The 16,740-nt window shown below is 50.4% G+C and overlaps 1 protein-coding gene across 2 annotated transcripts in view; it reads right to left on the bottom strand.

The window, feature by feature from the left end:
• LOC142302539 (sodium- and chloride-dependent betaine transporter-like) overlaps positions 1 to 16,740 on the bottom strand; it is a 40,433-nt gene that overhangs the window by 7,873 nt on the left and 15,820 nt on the right. The window lies entirely within an intron of this gene.

Here is a 16,740-nt window from a genome sequence, read left to right as displayed (position 1 = left end):
ATACAGATTTATACAGCCACCACTAGAGGGAGCTCATAACATACAGATTTATACAGCCACCACTAGAGGGAGCTCACTACATACAGATTTATACAGTCACCACTAGAGGGAGCTCACTACATACAGATTTATACAGTCACCACTAGAGGGGGCTCACTACATACAGATTTATACAGCCACCACTAGAGGGAGCTCACTACATACAGATTTATACAGCCACCACTAGAGGGAGCTCACTACATACAGATTTATACAGTCACCACTAGAGGGGGCTCACTACATACAGATTTATACAGCCACCACTAGAGGGAGCTCACTACATACAGATTATACATCCACCACTAGAGGGAGCTCACTACATACAGATTATACAGTCACCACTAGAGGGAGCTCACTACATACAGATTATACAGCCACCACTAGAGGGAGCTCACTACATACAGATTATACAGTCACCACTAGAGGGAGCTCACTACATACAGATTTATACAGCCACCACTAGAGGGAGCTCACTACATACAGATTATACAGTCACCACTAGAGGGAGCTCACTACATACAGATTATACATCCACCACTAGAGGGAGCTCACTACATACAGATTATACAGTCACCACTAGAGGGAGCTCACTACATACAGATTTATACAGCCACCACTAGAGGGAGCTCACTACATACAGATTATACAGTCACCGCTAGAGGGAGCTCACTACATACTGATTATACAGCCACCACTAGAGGGAGCTCACTACATACAGATTTATACAGCCACCACTAGAGGGAGCTCACTACATACAGATTTATACAGTCACCACTAGAGGGAGCTCACTACATACAGATTATACAGCCACCACTTGGAGGAGATCACTACATACAGATTTATACAGTCACCACTAGAGGGAGCTCACTACATACAGATTTATACAGCCACCACTAGAGGGAGCTCACTACATACAGATTATACAGCCACCACTTGGAGGAGATCACTACATACAGATTTATACAGTCACCACTAGAGGGGGCTCACTACATACACATTTATACAGTCACCACTAGCGGGAGCTCACTACATACAGATTTATACAGCCACCACTAGCGGGAGCTCACTACATACAGATTTATACAGCCACCACTAGAGGGAGCTCACTACATACAGATTTATACAGCCACCACTAGAGGGGGCTCACTACATACAGATTTATACAGTCACCACTAGCGGGAGCTCACTACATACAGATTCTTACAGCCACCACTAGCGGGAGCTCACTACATACAGATTTATACAGCCACCACTAGAGGGAGCTCACTACAGACAGATTTATACAGCCACCACTAGAGGGAGCTCACTACATACAGATTTATACAGTCACCACTAGCGGGAGCTCACTACATACAAATTTATACAGCCACCACTTGGAGGAGATCACTACATACAGATTTATACAGTCACCACTAGAGGGGGCTCACTACATACAGATTTATACAGTCACCACTAGAGGGAGCTCACTACATACAGATTTATACAGTCACCACTAGAGGGAGCTCACTACATACAGATTATACAGCCACCACTAGAGGGAGCTCACTACATACAGATTTATACAGTCACCACTAGAGGGAGCTCACTACAGACAGATTTATACAGCCACCACTTGGAGGAGATCACTACATACAGATTTATACAGTCACCACTAGAGGGGGCTCACTACATACAGATTTATACAGTCACCGCTAGAGGGAGCTCACTACATACTGATTTATACAGCCACCACTAGAGGGAGCTCACTACATACAGATTATACAGCCACCACTAGAGGGAGCTCACTACATACAGATTATACAGCCACCACTAGAGGGAGCTCACTACATACAGATTTATACAGCCACCACTAGAGGGAGCTCACTACATACAGATTATACAGCCACCACTAGAGGGAGCTCACTACATACAGATTTATACAGCCACCACTAGAGGGAGCTCACTACATATAGATATATACAGCCACCAATAGATGAGCTCACTACATACAGATTTATACAGCCACCACTAGAGGAAGCTCACTACATACAGATTTATACAGCCACCACTAGAGGGAGCTCACTACATACAGATTTATACAGCCACCACTAGAGGGAGCTCACTACATACAGATTTATACAGTCACCGCTAGGAGGAGCTCACTACATACAGATTTATACAGTCACCACTAGAGGGAGCTCACTACATACAGATTTATACAGCCACCACTAGAGGGAGCTCACTACATACAGATTTATACAGCCACCACTAGAGGGAGCTCACTACATACAGATTTATACAGCCACCACTAGAGGGGGCTCACTACATACAGATTTATACAGCCACCACTAGAGGGAGCTCACTACATACAGATTTATACAGCCACCACTAGAGGGAGCTCACTACATACAGATTTATACAGTCACCACTAGAGGGGGCTCACTACATACAGATTTATACAGCCACCACTAGAGGGAGCTCACTACATACAGATTATACATCCACCACTAGAGGGAGCTCACTACATACAGATTATACAGCCTCCACTAGAGGGAGCTCACTACATACAGATTATACAGTCACCACTAGAGGGAGCTCACTACATACAGATTATACAGCCACCACTTGGAGGAGATCACTACATACAGATTTATACAGTCACCACTAGAGGGAGCTCACTACATACAGATTATACAGCCACCACTTGGAGGAGATCACTACATACAGATTTATACAGTCACCACTAGAGGGAGCTCACTACATACAGATTATACATCCACCACTAGAGGGAGCTCACTACATACAGATTATACAGCCACCACTAGAGGGAGCTCACTACATACTGATTATACAGCCACCACTAGAGGGAGCTCACTACATACAGATTTATACAGCCACCACTAGAGGGAGCTCACTACATACAGATTTATACAGTCACCACTAGAGGGAGCTCACTACATACAGATTATACAGCCACCACTTGGAGGAGATCACTACATACAGATTTATACAGTCACCACTAGAGGGAGCTCACTACATACAGATTTATACAGCCACCACTAGAGGGAGCTCACTACATACAGATTATACAGCCACCACTTGGAGGAGATCACTACATACAGATTTATACAGTCACCACTAGAGGGGGCTCACTACATACAGATTTATACAGTCACCACTAGCGGGAGCTCACTACATACAGATTTATACAGCCACCACTAGCGGGAGCTCACTACATACAGATTTATACAGCCACCACTAGAGGGAGCTCACTACATACAGATTTATACAGCCACCACTAGAGGGGGCTCACTACATACAGATTTATACAGTCACCACTAGCGGGAGCTCACTACATACAGATTTATACAGCCACCACTAGCGGGAGCTCACTACATACAGATTTATACAGCCACCACTAGAGGGAGCTCACTACAGACAGATTTATACAGCCACCACTAGAGGGAGCTCACTACATACAGATTTATACAGCCACCACTAGAGGGAGCTCACTACATACAGATTATACAGCCACCACTAGAGGGAGCTCACTACATACAGATTTATACAGCCACCACTAGAAGGAGCTCACTACATACAGATTTATACAGCCACCACTAGCGGGAGCTCACTACATACAGATTTATACAGCCACCACTAGAGGAAGCTCACTACATACAGATTTATACAGCCACCACTAGAGGGAGCTCACTACATACAGATTTATACAGCCACCACTAGAGGGAGCTCACTACATACAGATTTATACAGTCACCGCTAGGAGGAGCTCACTACATACAGATTTATACAGTCACCACTAGAGGGAGCTCACTACATACAGATTTATACAGCCACCACTAGAGGGAGCTCACTACATACAGATTTATACAGCCACCACTAGAGGGAGCTCACTACATACAGATTTATACAGCCACCACTAGAGGGGGCTCACTACATACAGATTATACAGCCACCACTAGAGGGAGCTCACTACATACAGATTTATACAGCCACCACTAGAGGGAGCTCACTACATACAGATTTATACAGCCACCACTAGAAGGAGCTCACTACATACAGATTATACAGCCACCACTAGAGGGAGCTCACTACATACAGATTTATACAGCCACCACTAGCGGGAGCTCACTACATACAGATTTATACAGCCACCACTAGAGGAAGCTCACTACATACAGATTTATACAGCCACCACTAGAGGGAGCTCACTACATACAGATTTATACAGCCACCACTAGAGGGAGCTCACTACATACAGATTTATACAGTCACCGCTAGGAGGAGCTCACTACATACAGATTTATACAGTCACCACTAGAGGGAGCTCACTACATACAGATTTATACAGCCACCACTAGAGGGAGCTCACTACATACAGATTTATACAGCCACCACTAGAGGGAGCTCACTACATACAGATTTATACAGCCACCACTAGAGGGGGCTCACTACATACAGATTATACAGCCACTACTAGAGGGAGCTCACTACATACAGATTTATACAGCCACCACTAGAGGGAGCTGAGTACATACAGATTATACAGTCACCACTAGAGGGAGCTCACTACATACAGATTTACTCCATTGCACCAGTGTGCAATCAGCTCTCAAGCTCCCCCTAGCGGTGGCTGCAGTAAACCAAAAGATGTCATTGTAAGCGCTCCTATCCGGGTGCCTCAGGAAGAACGGACCAGATTGCCGGAGGACTTGGTAGCCGGGGACCCATCAAGTATAATGATTACCCCCTATCAAGATGATATCAGTGCTTTAGAATGACCTTTGTAATATTCCATTGTGTCCTCTGCTCCAAGCTCCCGAAATATGTCCTACCCCCATAAAAACAAAGTCGGACGTAGCCGCGGGAGTGGATGCTATAACCGCAATGTGTGGGCTCAATGTTCACAAACAAGATGTCTTATTTATTCCCTGAGTAAGACGCCCTGCCCATCCCCGTTCCTGCAGCATTAACCCCTTCGGAGCTGCCTTTCAGCGGATATATTGGAGTACAGGGAGCTTCCCTGGCCAGGAAGGGGTTAAAGAGACCCCCATCTCCACTCACTAAACCTCCCTCCGCTTTCCCTCCCCCCCCAAAAAAAAGAACAATCTTGAAAGCAGCGGAAACTTGGAACAAAACAGCCTGTGAAGTGATCCGGAGCTCCATTCTTCTACCTAATAAGTGTGAAGCGAGCGCGGACTCCCCGCGGACACACAAAGGGTCAAACCAACTTTCTCTCAGAACTCCCATGGCCGCCCTATAGATCCGCGCTCTCCGCTGCCAGCCATGACAGAGCAACGGGTTAATTAATTATGTATCACGCTGTCTAACGATGGCTGATTAATAGGCCCTATAAATACGTTGTGCGCCTGGGGGCCACCGACCTCCGACCCCACCAATGATCTCAATGGATGACAAATGCTGGGAAATCTGCCGGTGTCGCCGGGACGCTTCCAGCTCTTCTGCCATTATCTGCGGAGTCTGGCCTCCCCGGGACGCGAACAACACAAGGAAACAATATGGAGACTCCAGCGGGATCGGGGGCCTCATACAGGGGCGGGATACCATGTGATATCTGTGCTCAGGACAGTGGCAAAAGTCAAAAAACGTGGAAACCAAAACCTGAGGAGTGTTAATCCAGAAGACATTGCCTGGTAATCTGGTAATCCGGCATCACTGGGCCCATCACAAGCAAAGAGCCTGAGACCTGAAACGCGTGCGGTCACAGGAGGCTCCGCGCATCACATCTGCCTTCTCGAGGTTTTTAGTGGTCCGGCAGATTTCATACTCTGGCCCCTTGGTGGTCTCTAGTATGCCAGATTATCAGAATAGTGCTACACAGCGCACACTCATTATACCCGCAGTCAGAGGCGCAGCGTGGGTTAACTGCGCCTGGGGCCAGGAAAGTGTATTAAGCCCTCTTAACCCAGAAATTGTTTGCACCCGAGTCCTTTCCACTAGGACCTTTGGTTTTCTCTTGTTTTTTTTTTTGCTATAAAATGTTAAACATAAAAATGATGTTGTTAGAATTTATTTTACTTTTTATGAGTTTTTTAAGTAATTATTTTATTACCCAACCCCTAGCCCCAATCCTAGTCCCAAATCTAGACCCAGTCCTAGCCCTAACACTAGTCCTAAATCTAGACCCAATCCAAGTTGTAACCCTAGTCCTAAATTGAGACTCAATCCTAGCTGTAACCTCAGCCCCAAATTGAGACCCAATCCTAGCTGTAACCCTAGTCCCAAATCTAGACCCAATCCTAGCTGTAACCCTAGTCCTATATCTAGACCCAATCCTAGCTGTAACCCTAGTCCTATATCTAGACCCAATCCTAGCTGTAACCTTAGTCCCAAATGTAGACCCAATTCTAGCCGTAACCCTAGTCCCAAAGCTAGACCCAATCCTAACCCTAACCCTAGTCCCAAAGCTAGTCCCTATCCTAGCCCTAACCCCCTAGTCCCAAATCTAGACCCAATCCTAGCCCTAACCTTAGTCCCAAATCTAGACCCAATCCTAGCCATAACCCTAGTCTCAAATCTAGACCCAATACTAGCCGTAACCCTAGTCCCAAATCGAGACCCAATCCTAGCTGTAACCCTAGTCCTAAATCTAGACCCAATCATAACCGTAACCCTAGTCCCAAATTGAGACCCAATCCTAGCCGTACCCAATCCTAATACTAATCATAGACCCAATTTTAGCCCAAAGTTAAGCTCCAATCCTATCCCTAACCCTAGTCCAAAATATCGACCACATTCTATCCCTTACCCCAGTCCTAAATCTAAACCCAATCCTAGCTCTAACCCTAGTCATAATCCGAACCCCAATCCTAGTGATAATCCAAGCCCTAACTCCCAATCCTAGTACCAATCCTAGCCTTAACCCTTACCATTATCCTAGTCTTCATCGTATCCCCAATCCTACCCATAGCTCCAATTCTAGCCCTAACCTAAACTCCAATCCGAGCCATAACCCCAGCCCTAGCCCTAACCACAATCCAAGTCCCAATCCAAGTCCTAACCCTAGCCATAACTCTAACCACAATCCTAGTCCTAATCCTAGCCATAACCCCAGTCATAACATTTCCAACAATCCTAGTCTTAATCCTTGCACCAATCCTAACCATACTCTTCATCGTTGCCATAACCACAATCCCAGTCCTAACCCTATCTGAATACCAGCCGCCAATCTTTTTTTCTTATCAGATAGGTTTTTATTGAATTTTCAAACAAAACAAGAATACAAAGAGGTAATTCCCCTCCCCCCTCCCCCCCTCGTTCACCTCCATCTATGATCCAATACATATAAAAGTTATTCCCTCTGCACATTATATGGTGAGGACTTGTTATAATGCCCCATCACCAGCCCCATCACCAGCCCCATCACCAGCCCCATCACCAGCCCCACCACCAGCCTCATCACCAGCCCCATCACCAGCCCCATCACCAGCCCCATCACCAGCCCCATCACCAGCCCCATCACCAGCCCCATCACCAGCCCCATCACCAGCCCCACACCAGTCTCATCACCAGCCCCATCACCAACCCCATCACCAGCCCCACCACCAGCCCCACCACCAGCCTCATCACCAGCCCCATCACCAGCCCCATCACCAGCCCCATCACCAGCCCCATCACCAGCCCCATCACCAGCCCCATCACCAGCCCCATCACCAGCCCCATCACCAGCCTCATCACCAGCCCCATCACCAGCCCCACCACCAGCCTCATCACCAGCCCCATCACCAGCCCCATCACAAGCCTCATCACCAGCCTCATCACCAGCCCCATCACCAGCCCCATCACCAGCTCCATCACCAGCCCCATCACCAGCCCCATCACCAGCCTCATCACCAGCCCCATCACCAGCCCCATCACCAGCCTCATCACCAGCCCCACACCAGCCTCATCACCAGCCCGACACCAGCCCCACACCAGCCTCATCACCAGCCCCATCACCAGCTTCATCACCAGCCCCATCACCAGCCTCATCACCAGCTCCCATCACCAGCCTCATCAACAGCCCCATCACCAGCCCCATCACCAGCCTCATCACCAGCCTCATCACCAGCCTCATCACCAGCCCCATCACCAGCTTCATCACCAGCCCCATCCCCAGCCCCATCACCAGCCCCATCCCCAGCCTCATCACCGGCCCCATCACCAGCCCCATCACCAGCCCCATCACCAGCTCCATCACCAGCCTCATCGCCAGCCCCATCGCCAGCCCCATCACCAGCCTCATCACCAGTCCCATCGCCAGCCCGACACCAGCCTCATCACCAGCCCCATCACCAGCCCCATCACCAGCCCCATCACCGGCCCCATCACCGGCCTCATCACCGGCCCCATCACCAGCCCCATCACCAGCCCCATCACCAGCCCCATCACCAGCCTCATCACCAGCCCCATCACCAGCCCCATCACCAGCCTCATCACCAGCCCCATCACCAGCCTCATCACCAGCCTCATCACCAGCCCCATCACCAGCCTCATCACCAGCCCCATCACCAGCCTCATCACCAGCCCCATCACCAGCCCCATCACCAGCCTCATCACCAGCCCCATCACCAGCCTCATCACCGGCCCCATCACCAGCCCCATCACCAGCCCCATCACCAGCTCCATCACCAGCCTCATCACCAGCCCCATCACCAGCCTCATCACCAGCCTCATCACCAGCCTCATCACCAGCCCCATCACCAGCCCCATCACCAGCTCCATCACCAGCCTCATCACCAGCCCCATCACCAGTCTCATCACCAGCCTCATCACCAGCCTCATCACCAGCCTCATCACCAGCCTCATCACCAGCCCCATCACCAGCCCGACACCAGCCCCATCACCAGCTTCATCACCAGCCCCATCACCAGCCTCATCACCAGCCCCATCACCAGCCTCATCACCAGCCTCATCACCAGCCCCATCACCAGCCCCATCACAAGCCTCATCACCAGCCCCATCACCAGCCCCATCACCAGCCCCATCACCAGCCCCATCACCGGCCCCATCACCGGCCCCATCACCAGCCCCATCACCAGCCCCATCACCAGCCCCACACCAGCCTCATCACCAGCCCCATCACCAGCCCGACACCAGCCTCATCACCAGCCCCATCACCAGCCTCATCACCAGCCTCATCACCAGCCTCATCACCAGCCCCATCACCAGCCCGACACCAGCCCCATCACCAGCTTCATCACCAGCCCCATCACCAGCCTCATCACCAGCCCCAAAACCAGCCTCATCACCAGCCTCATCACTAGCCCCATCACCAGCCTCATCAGCAGCCCCCATCACCAGCCCCATCACCAGCCTCATCACCAGCCTCATCACCATCCCCATCACCAGCCTCATCACCGGCCCCATCACCAGCCCCATCACCAGCCCCATCACCAGCTCCATCACCAGCCCCATCGCCAGCCCCATCGCCAGCCCCATCGCCAGCCCCATCACCAGCCTCATCGCCAGCCCGACACCAGCCTCATCACCAGCCCCATCACCAGCCCCATCACCAGCCCCATCACCGGCCCCATCACCGGCCTCATCACCGGCCCCATCACCAGCCCCATCACCAGCCCCATCACCAGCTTCATCACCAGCTTCATCACCAGCCCCATCACCAGCCTCATCACCAGCCCCATCACCAGCCTCATCACCAGCCCCATCACCAGCCCCATCACCAGCCCCTTCACCAGCCCCATCACCAGCCCCATCACCAGCCTCATCACCAGCCCCATCACCAGCCTCATCACCAGCCTCATCACCGGCCCCATCACCAGCCCCATCACCAGCCCCATCACCAGCTCCATCACCAGCCTCATCACCAGCCCCATCACCGGCCTCATCACCGGCCCCATCACCGGCCCCATCACCAGCCCCATCACCAGCCCCATCACCAGCTCCATCACCAGCCTCATCACCAGCCCCATCACCAGCCCCATCACCGGCCCCATCACCGGCCCCATCACCGGCCCCATCACCGGCCCCATCACCGGCCCCATCACCGGCCTCATCACCAGCCCCATCACCAGCCCCATCACCAGCCCCATCACCAGCCCCATCACAAGCCCCATCACCAGCCTCATCACCAGCCCCATCACCAGCCTCATCACCAGCCTCATCACCAGCCTCATCACCAGCCCCATCACCAGCCCCATCACCAGCCCCATCACCAGCCCCATCACCAGCCCCATCGCCGAACTATAAGACCAGCAACACCTTAGCGAAATACATGACAGATGAGACCCCGGTACATATAGAGTGTCCGTTATCATGATGCCCCGCCCCCCCCATTCCTGATGAGAAGCCAATACCTCGTTACTCCATTCCCACGTTAGAGTTCCTGATGGACGCGGCGGTCTCTTCACCCTCCCCACATCTTATCATATTTGCTGATCGTCTTTCTTTTGTTGTCAAAGTGTTCTTGGTTACTGGCACCAGTATCTTGTCCCCAGTGTTCCTGGTTACTGGCACCAGTATCTTGTCCCAGTGTTTTTGGTTACTGGCACCAGTATCTTGTCCCCAGTGTTCTTGGTTACTGGCACCAGTATCTTGTCCCCAGTGTTCTTGGTTACTAGCACCAGTATCTTGTCCCCAGTGTTCCTGGTTACTGGCACCAGTATCTTGTCCCAGTGTTCCTGGTTACTGGCACCAGTATCTTGTCCCCAGTGTTCTTGGTTACTGGCACCAGTATCTTGTCCCAGTGTTCCTGGTTACTGGCACCAGTATCTTGTCCCCAGTGTTCTTGGTTACTGGCACCAGTATCTTGTCCCAGTGTTCTTGGTTACTGGCACCAGTATCTTGTCCCCAGTGTTCTTGGTTACTGGCACCAGTATCTTGTCCCAGTGTTCTTGGTTACTGGCACCAGTATCTTGTCCCAGTGTTCCTGGTTACTCGCACCAGTATCTTGTCCCCAGTGTTCTTGGTTACTGGCACCAGTATCTTGTCCCCAGTGTTCCTGGTTACTCGCACCAGTATCTTGTCCCCAGTGTTCTTGGTTACTGGCACCAGTATCTTGTCCCAGTGTTCTTGGTTACTGGCACCAGTATCTTGTCCCAGTGTTCCTGGTTACTGGCACCAGTATCTTGTCCCCAGTGTTCTTGGTTACTGGCACCAGTATCTTGTCCCAGTGTTCTTGGTTACTGGCACCAGTATCTTGTCCCAGTGTTGTTGGTTACTGGCACCAGTATCTTGTCCCCAGTGTTCTTGGTTACTGGCACCAGTATCTTGTCCCCAGTGTTCCTGGTTACTCGCACCAGTATCTTGTCCCCAGTGTTCTTGGTTACTGGCACCAGTGTCTTGTCCCCAGTGTTCTTGGTTACTGGCACCAGTGTCTTGTCCCCAGTGTTCTTGGTTACTGGCACCAGTGTCTTGTCCCCAGTGTTCTTGGTTACTGGCACCAGTGTCTTGTCCCCAGTGTTCTTGGTTACTGGTACCAGTATCTTGTCCCCAGTGTTCTTGGTTACTGGCACCAGTATCTTGTCCCCAGTGTTCTTGGTTACTGGAACCAGTATCTTGTCCCAGTGTTCTTGGTTACTGGTACCAGTATCTTGTCCCCAGTGTTCTTGGTTACTGGCACCAGTGTCTTGTCCCCAGTGTTCTTGGTTACTGGTACCAGTACCTTGTCCCCAGTGTTCTTGGTTACTGGCACCAGTGTCTTGTCCCCAGTGTTCTTGGTTACTGGCACCAGTGTCTTGTCCCCAGTGTTCTTGGTTACTGGTACCAGTATCTTGTCCCCAGTGTTCTTGGTTACTGGCACCAGTGTCTTGTCCCCAGTGTTCTTGGTTACTGGCACCAGTGTCTTGTCCCCAGTGTTCTTGGTTACTGGTACCAGTGTCTTGTCCCCAGTGTTCTTGGTTACTGGCACCAGTATCATGTCCCAGTGTTCTTGGTTACTCGCACCAGTATCTTGTCCCCAGTGTTCTTGGTTACTGGCACCAGTGTCTTGTCCCCAGTGTTCTTGGTTACTGGCACCAGTGTCTTGTCCCCAGTGTTCTTGGTTACTGGCACCAGTATCTTATCCCAGTGTTCCTGGTTACTGGCACCAGTATCTTGTCCCAGTGTTCTTGGTTACTGGCACCAGTATCTTGTCCCAGTGTTCTTGGTTACTGGCACCAGTATCTTGTCCCAGTGTTCTTGGTTACTGGCACCAGTATCTTGTCCCAGTGTTCTTGGTTACTGGCACCAGTATCTTGTCCCCAGTGTTCTTGGTTACTGGCACCAGTGTCTTGTCCCCAGTGTTCTTGGTTACTGGTACCAGTATCTTGTCCCCAGTGTTCTTGGTTACTGGCACCAGTGTCTTGTCCCCAGTGTTCTTGGTTACTGGCACCAGTGTCTTGTCCCCAGTGTTCTTGGTTACTGGTACCAGTGTCTTGTCCCCAGTGTTCTTGGTTACTGGCACCAGTATCATGTCCCAGTGTTCTTGGTTACTCGCACCAGTATCTTGTCCCCAGTGTTCTTGGTTACTGGCACCAGTGTCTTGTCCCCAGTGTTCTTGGTTACTGGCACCAGTGTCTTGTCCCCAGTGTTCTTGGTTACTGGCACCAGTATCTTATCCCAGTGTTCCTGGTTACTGGCACCAGTATCTTGTCCCAGTGTTCTTGGTTACTGGCACCAGTATCTTGTCCCAGTGTTCTTGGTTACTGGCACCAGTATCTTGTCCCAGTGTTCTTGGTTACTGGCACCAGTATCTTGTCCCAGTGTTCTTGGTTACTGGCACCAGTATCTTGTCCCCAGTGTTCTTGGTTACTGGCACCAGTATCTTGTCCCAGTGTTCTTGGTTACTGGCACCAGTATCTTGTCCCCAGTGTTCTTGGTTACTGGCACCAGTATCTTGTCCCAGTGTTCTTGGTTACTGGCACCAGTATCTTGTCCCCAGTGTTCTTGGTTACTGGCACCAGTATCTTGTCCCCAGTGTTCTTGGTTACTGGCACCAGTATCTTGTCCCCAGTGTTCTTGGTTACTGGCACCAGTATCTTGTCCCCAGTGTTCTTGGTTACTGGCACCAGTATCTTGTCCCAGTGTTCTTGGTTACTGGCACCAGTATCTTGTCCCAGTGTTCTTGGTTACTGGCACCAGTATCTTGTCCCCAGTGTTCTTGGTTACTGGCACCAGTATCTTGTCCCAGTGTTCTTGGTTACTGGCACCAGTATCTTGTCCCAGTGTTCTTGGTTACTGGCACCAGTATCTTGTCCCCAGTGTTCTTGGTTACTGGCACCAGTATCTTGTCCCAGTGTTCCTGGTTACTGGCACCAGTATCTTGTCTCCAGTGTTCTTGGTTACTGGCACCAGTATCTTGTCCCAGTGTTCTTGGTTACTGGCACCAGTATCTTGTCCCCAGTGTTCTTGGTTACTGGCTCCAGTATCTTGTCCCAGTGTTCTTGGTTACTGGCACCAGTATCTTGTCTCCAGTGTTCTTGGTTACTGGCACCAGTATCTTGTCCCAGTGTTTTTGGTTACTGGCACCAGTATCTTGTCCCCAGTGTTCCTGGTTACTGGCACCAGTATCTTGTCCCCAGTGTTCCTGGTTACTGGCACCAGTATCTTGTCCCCAGTGTTCTTGGTTACTGGCACCAGTATCTTGTCCCAGTGTTCCTGGTTACTGGCACCAGTATCTTGTCCCCAGTGTTCCTGGTTACTGGCACCAGTATCTTGTCCCAGTGTTCTTGGTTACTGGCTCCAGTATCTTGTCCCCAGTGTTCTTGGTTACTGGCACCAGTATCTTGTCCCCAGTGTTCTTGGTTACTGGCACCAGTATCTTGTCCCCAGTGTTCTTGGTTACTGGCACCAGTATCATGTCCCCAGTGTTCTTGGTTACGGGCACCAGTATCATGTCCCAGTGTTCTTGGTTACTGGCACCAGTATCATGTCCCCAGTGTTCTTGGTTACTGGCACCAGTATCTTGTCCCAGTGTTCTTGGTTACTGGCACCAGTATCTTGTCCCAGTGTTCTTGGTTACTGGCACCAGTATCTTGTCCCAGTGTTCTTGGTTACTGGCACCAGTATCTTGTCCCAGTGTTCCTGGTTACTGGCACCAGTATCTTGTCCCAGTGATCCTGGTTACTGGCACCAGTATCTTGTCCCAGTGTTCTTGGTTACTGGAACCAGTATCTTGTCCCCAGTGTTCTTGGTTACTGGCACCAGTGTCTTGTCCCAGTGTTCTTGGTTACTGGCACCAGTATCTTGTCCCCAGTGTTCTTGGTTACTGGCACCAGTATCTTGTCCCAGTGTTCTTGGTTACTGGCACCAGTATCTTGTCCCAGTGTTCTTGGTTACTGGCACCAGTATCTTGTCCCCAGTGTTCTTGGTTACTGGCACCAGTATCTTGTCCCAGTGTTCCTGGTTACTGGCACCAGTATCTTGTCTCCAGTGTTCTTGGTTACTGGCACCAGTATCTTGTCCCAGTGTTCTTGGTTACTGGCACCAGTATCTTGTCCCCAGTGTTCTTGGTTACTGGCTCCAGTATCTTGTCCCAGTGTTCTTGGTTACTGGCACCAGTATCTTGTCCCCAGTGTTCTTGGTTACTGGCACCAGTATCTTGTCCCAGTGTTCTTGGTTACTGGCACCAGTATCTTGTCCCCAGTGTTCTTGGTTACGGGCACCAGTATCTTGTCCCCAGTGTTCTTGGTTACTGGCACCAGTATCTTGTCCCCAGTGTTCCTGGTTACTGGCACCAGTATCTTGTCCCCAGTGTTCTTGGTTACTGGCACCAGTATCTTGTCCCCAGTGTTCTTGGTTACTGGCACCAGTATCTTGTCCCCAGTGTTCTTGGTTACTGGCACCAGTATCTTGTCCCCAGTGTTCTTGGTTACTGGCACCAGTATCTTGTCCCCAGTGTTCTTGGTTACTGGCACCAGTGTCTTGTCCCAGTGTTCTTGGTTACTGGCACCAGTATCTTGTCCCCAGTGTTCTTGGTTACTGGCACCAGTATCTTGTCCCCAGTGTTCTTGGTTACTGGCACCAGTATCTTGTCCCCAGTGTTCTTGGTTACTGGCACCAGTATCTTGTCCCCAGTGTTCTTGGTTACTGGCACCAGTATCTTGTCCCCAGTGTTCTTGGTTACTGGCACCAGTATCTTGTCCCCAGTGTTCTTGGTTACTGGCACCAGTATCTTGTCCCCAGTGTTCTTGGTTACTGGCACCAGTGTCTTGTCCCAGTGTTCTTGGTTACTGGCACCAGTATCTTGTCCCCAGTGTTCTTGGTTACTGGCACCAGTATCTTGTCCCCAGTGTTCTTGGTTACTGGCACCAGTATCTTGTCCCCAGTGTTCTTGGTTACTGGCACCAGTATCTTGTCCCAGTGTTCTTGGTTACTGGCACCAGTATCTTGTCCCAGTGTTCTTGGTTACTGGCACCAGTATCTTGTCCCCAGTGTTCTTGGTTACTGGCACCAGTATCTTGTCCCAGTGTTCTTGGTTACTGGCACCAGTATCTTGTCCCCAGTGTTCTTGGTTACTGGCACCAGTATCTTGTCCCAGTGTTCTTGGTTACTGGCACCAGTATCTTGTCCCCAGTGTTCTTGGTTACTGGCACCAGTATCTTGTCCCCAGTGTTCTTGGTTACTGGCACCAGTATCTTGTCCCCAGTGTTCTTGGTTACTGGCACCAGAATCTTGTCCCCAGTGTTCTTGGTTACTGGCACCAGTATCTTGTCCCAGTGTTCTTGGTTACTGGCACCAGTATCTTGTCCCCAGTGTTCTTGGTTACTGGCACCAGTATCTTGTCCCCAGTGTTCTTGGTTACTGGCACCAGTATCTTGTCCCCAGTGTTCTTGGTTACTGGCACCAGTAATTTATCCCAGTGTTCTTGGTTACTGGCACCAGTAATTTATCCCAGTGTTCTTGGTTACTGGCACCAGTATCTTGTCCCCAGTGTTCTTGGTTACTGGCACCAGTATCTTGTCCCCAGTGTTCCTGGTTACTGGCACCAGTATCTTGTCCCAGTGTTCTTGGTTACGGGCACCAGTATCTTGTCCCCAGTGTTCTTGGTTACTGGCACCAGTATCTTGTCCCAGTGTTCTTGGTTACTGGCACCAGTATCTTGTCCCCAGTGTTCCTGGTTACTGGCACCAGTATCTTGTCCCAGTGTTTTTGGTTACTGGCACCAGTATCTTGTCCCCAGTGTTCTTGGTTACTAGCACCAGTATCTTGTCCCCAGTGTTCTTGGTTACTAGCACCAGTATCTTGTCCCCAGTGTTCTTGGTTACTAGCACCAGTATCTTGTCCCCAGTGTTCTTGGTTACTGGCACCAGTATCTTGTCCCCAGTGTTCTTGGTTACTGGCACCAGTATCTTGTCCCCAGTGTTCTTGGTTACTAGCACCAGTATCTTGTCCCCAGTCTTCTTGGTTACTGCCACCAGTATCTTGTCCCCAGTGTTCTTGGTTACTAGCACCAGTATCTTGTCCCAGTGTTCTTGGTTACTGGCACCAGTATCTTGTCCCAGTGTTCTTGGTTACTGGCACCAGTATCTTGTCCCAGTGTTCTTGGTTACTGGCACCAGTATCTTGTCCCAGTGTTCCTGGTTACTGGCACCAGTATCTTGTCCCCAGTGTTCTTGGTTACTGGCACCAGTATCTTGTCCCCAGTGTTCTTGGTTACTAGCACCAGTATCTTGTCCCAGTGTTCTTGGTTACTGGCACCAGTATCTTGTCCCAGTGTTCTTGGTTACTGGCACCAGTATCTTGTCCCAGTGTTCTTGGTTACTG

Source organism: Anomaloglossus baeobatrachus, chromosome 4 (genome assembly GCF_048569485.1).
Source record: "Anomaloglossus baeobatrachus isolate aAnoBae1 chromosome 4, aAnoBae1.hap1, whole genome shotgun sequence".
NCBI classification, from domain to species: Eukaryota; Metazoa; Chordata; class Amphibia; order Anura; family Aromobatidae; genus Anomaloglossus; species Anomaloglossus baeobatrachus.
This window is presented reverse-complemented; position numbering and strand designations above follow the sequence as displayed.